Source organism: Lactuca virosa, chromosome 8 (genome assembly GCF_052849685.1).
Source record: "Lactuca virosa cultivar CGN04683 chromosome 8, Lactuca_virosa_CGN04683_v6, whole genome shotgun sequence".
NCBI lineage: Eukaryota > Viridiplantae > Streptophyta > Magnoliopsida > Asterales > Asteraceae > Lactuca > Lactuca virosa.
This window is the reverse complement of record NC_136433.1, coordinates 89,048,440-89,052,946: the sequence shown is the minus strand read 5'-3', so window position 1 is coordinate 89,052,946 and position 4,507 is coordinate 89,048,440.

The following is a 4,507-nucleotide window of genomic DNA, read 5'->3' as shown; positions in this document are numbered from 1 at the left end:
GACCACATCAAGATTTAGGTTGCGGGGCTTTCGTGAGGCGCGAGACTCACGACAAGCTCAAACCTCGAAGTGAGAGGTGTATTTTTATCGGCTACCCACAAAAATCCTTTGGTTACCTCTTCTACAGACCCAGTGAGAATGTGGTCTTTGTGGCTAAGAGAGGAGTCTTTCGTGAGAGAGAATTTATAAGCCAAGGAAACAATGGGAGGCAAATTGACCTTGAAGAGCTTCAAGAGTCAAGTGGTGAAGGAACCTCAAACACTAGCGATCAACCTGAGGAGGAAACTCATGTTGAGCCGATAAATGAGTTTGTACCTCCGAGGCGTTCCACTAGAGTTAGGAACACACCTGGTTTTTATTATGGTTATCATATCACTATTGAAGGTGATACATTTATCAGTGATAGTACACTGATTAGATTTTGATGAACCTAATAACTACAGGCAAGCCATGGCAAGCCCCGAGTCTGCTAAATGGAAGGAGGCTATGGATAGCGAAATTCAATCCATGTATGACAATCAGGTTTGGAATATTTTTGGCAATGTACCGGGTCGTAAGACAGTTGGGTGTAAATGGATCTTCAAGAAGAATACCGACATGGATGGGAAGGTACACACTTACAAAGCGCGAATGGTGACGAAGGACTTTACTCAAACTCCGGGAGTTGACTATGATGAGACCTTCTCACCAGTAGCGAAGATTAAGTATATTAGGGTTTTGCTAGCCATAGGTGCATTTCATGATTATGAAATATGGCAAATGGATGTCAAAACCGCTTTCCTTAATGGAAAGTTGGCTGAGGATGTTTACATGGCTCAGCCAGAGGGTTTTGTCGATGCAAAGTACCCTAATAGAGTGTGTAAGGTTGAGAAATCCATTTATGGATTGAAACAAGCATCTTGCATATGGAATCTTTGTTTCGATGAGAAAGTCAAAGAGTTTAGATTTTCGAGGAGCGAGGATGAGTCATGTGTATATGTTAGGGCTAGTGGGAGTATAGTTAGTTTTTTGGTACTGTATGTGGATGACATACTACTCATAGGAAATGACATCCCAGCCTTACAGGAGGTTAAGTCCTGGCTTGGGAAGTGTTTCGCTATGAAGGACCTTGGAGAAGCTGCCTATATCTTAGGGATAAGGATATTGAGAGACAGGAGTAAGAGACTAATTGGACTTAGTCAAAGTACCTACTTGGATAAAGTGTTGAAAAGGTTCCACATGCAGAATTCCAAGAAAGGAGACTTACCGATCCAGCAAAATGCCAAACTGAGTAAGACTCAGAGTCCGAGTACAGAGGCTGAGATAACTGAGATGAGTCGATTACCATATGATTCCGCTGTTGGCTCGATCATTAGAGCTTATTTTGATTAAACAATTTTGTGTAACAAAGGTCATTAGAGCTTCTTAATGAACTTTAGTACCAGTTTAAACAAGTGCATAGTCAAATATTGTGTTGAAGGTTAATTATATGATTAAGGGAGTCACCGCGAAACTGGAATTGCTTTCTCTTATTTGAATTTTCATCACTTTAAATTTAGTCATTTTCTTGTCATTTTCAATCTCTGTTAGTTTAATTTTCAGAAACCCCCCCCCCCCCTCTTTATGTTTATTGCATTCATCAAGAATCAGTTCACACCTTACGCAAAGAGGTGTAAACATTAGGATGTGTCCCTGAGGATTCGACCCTGCTTACCTGTACTACTTGTTAGTGCAATAAAGCAATTTATCTTATATTTTTATTTGTTTAAATCGTGTACGACAACGGTATTAACAAATTGGCACCGTTGCCGGGGACACGGTGAAACACTAATAATTTTATGCCAAGATCTTCACGTACAGGTGATCTGACTTTTGATCCAGAGATTGAGAAGACTGCTAGGAAGCTAAAGAAGGAGGCAAAACTCCGGAAGCAGCAAGCAGGAATCTCAGCCTCCCCCCTCCCCTCACATTCCAAAACACCCACACCACAAGGCACTCCCTTGTGGAACGAATCTGAAACCTCATTTCAACCTTTCCCAAAATCACCACCTACCTCACCAATTAATAGCCCGTTCAAAACCTACTCCTCACCATCTTCAGACAAACCCGAACTCACAAACTCTTCTGAAACTTACACATAATCCACCATGAGTGACAACGGAGACGATGCTGAAAAGACTCTATGAGAATGGGCAACACAAGAGGTTACCCAAAAACCTTTGTGTATCACCTTTCCAGAGGCTCAAAACTTTGAGCTCAAATCCGATTTAATCCATTTGCTGCCCCCATTCCGAGGCCTTGAGAATGGAGATCCTCACAAATTTCTCAAGGAATTCCATGTCGTCTGTTCTGGAACGAACCCCCGTACGGTTACTGAAGACCAGATCAAATTAAGGGCATTCCCCTTCTCAGTTCAAGATGCAGCAAAGGAATGGCTATATGACCTCCCGTCTGGTTCAATAACAAGCTGAAACGAACTCGCCAAACTTTTTCTAGAAAAATATTTTCCTGAGGCGAAGGTGTCAAATCTACGCAGAGAGATTCTAAGTATAAAGCAAGGCAAAAGAGAGGCTCTCCATACTTATTGGGAGCGATTCAAGAAGCTGTTAGTCCGATGCCCACAACATGACATTAGTTATTATCAGTTGTATCAGTGTTTCTGCGAAGGATTGATACCTATGGAGAGGCGACTTATAAATGCATCAAGTGGAGGGTCACTTTCAGACATGACACAAACAGAGATCAGAGCATTAATAGAGAAATTGGCCAATGAATCAAAACATTCAGCAATTGAGGAAGAGCGGTACCTAGACCATACAAGAGGAGTTAAGGAGATGAGCAACGCCCACCTGGAATCCCAGATTTCAGAATTGACTAAAGCTATCCTTTTGTTGACAAAAGAAAAAGGTATTGAACCAAAGGTCAAACCTTGTGGGATTTGCTGCAAAACCGGACACCCAACTGATATGTGCCCACTACTTCAAGAAGATAATGAAGCTGTGCAGGCTATGGGAGGATTTCAGCAAAGGCCATTTGATCAACATCGCAACAACCAAGCTTGGGGAGGGCCTCAGAATAACAATTTCCAGCCAAGACCTCAACGGAACTTTCAGCAAAGAAACCAATACCAAGCTCCACTTGGGTTTCAGCAATCCTTTCAGTAGAATCAGCACCAAAGCAATTTTCAGCAACCACCTGTTCAGTCACAAGCTAGCAGTTCCAGCATGTCTTTGGAAGACATAGTTAAAATTCTTGCTACAAGTACCCAAGCTTTCCATAATGCAACAAAGTCCAACATCAAAAATATGGAGCAGCAGGTATCACAACTCGTGAACTCCATGAACAAACTAGAAGCACAATCCCAAGGAAAATTATTGTCTCGGACTGAGAAGAACCCAAAGCACAATGCTTGTGCTGTCACCCTCAGAAGTGGTAAAAACTACAAAGGACCAGATCAACAAGAAGACGGGGAAGATGAGATCGTGGTTGAGCAAGAATCTGAGGCAACTGAAGAGGTGCAGAAAAAAGATAGATCTGCTGAAGCTGAAGTGAAAATTACCCCTCCTCCTTTTCCCTCAAGACTGAAAAACACAAAAAAAGAAAAGGAAGATAAAGAGATTATGGATTTCTTCAGAAAGGTTGAGGTAAATATTCCCCTTCTAGATGCAATTAAACAACTACCTCGATATGCTAAATTTTTAAAAGAGCTATGTACTTCAAAAAGAAAATTAAAAGGAAACGAAACAGTTAAAGTAAGCGAGAATGTTTCAGTTGTGTTACAGAAAATGCTACCCCCAAAGTGCAAGGATCCAAGAGTATTTATTGTTCCTTACAAGTTGGGAAACCTTTCAGTTCCGCGAGCTATGTTGGACTTAGGAGCTTCTATAAATGTTTTGTCATACTCAGTTTTTAAAACTATCGGGATAGGGCCTTTAAAAAGAACAGGAGTCATCATTCAGTTAGCTGATCGTTCTTTGGTGCACCCAAAAGGTGTGTTAGAAGACGTTTTGGTTCAAGTGAATGAACTCATATTCCCAGTTGATTTCTATGTTTTGGATATGGGAGATGACGACTCACCAAACTCAGGTTCCATTCTTTTGGGGAGACCATTTTTAAAAACTGCCAGAACCAAAATAGATGTTTATGATGGTACCCTTTCAAGTTTAAATGGAATTTGATGGTGAAGTTATCAACTTCAATATTTATGATGCCATGCGTTATCCTGATGATGTTTCAGCCCTTAATTTTATTGATGTAATTGAACCACTAACTGCATAATATTTTGAGATTGCTAACCGTGAGTCACTAGCATTAGTGCTATACATAAATTTGTCTATTAATGCAGCTCAGGTTATATCAGAAAATTATGTGGTTGATAGAGAAGTTCAAGAGATGGTAGCTCATATGGACCAGCAGAGAAAGTTGAGGTATGGTACCCAAACTCTTAAATTACCAATTTCTAACTCCAAGCTTTTTCCTTCTGTAGTGCAAGCCCCCATCTTGGAGCTGAAGACACTTCCAGAACACC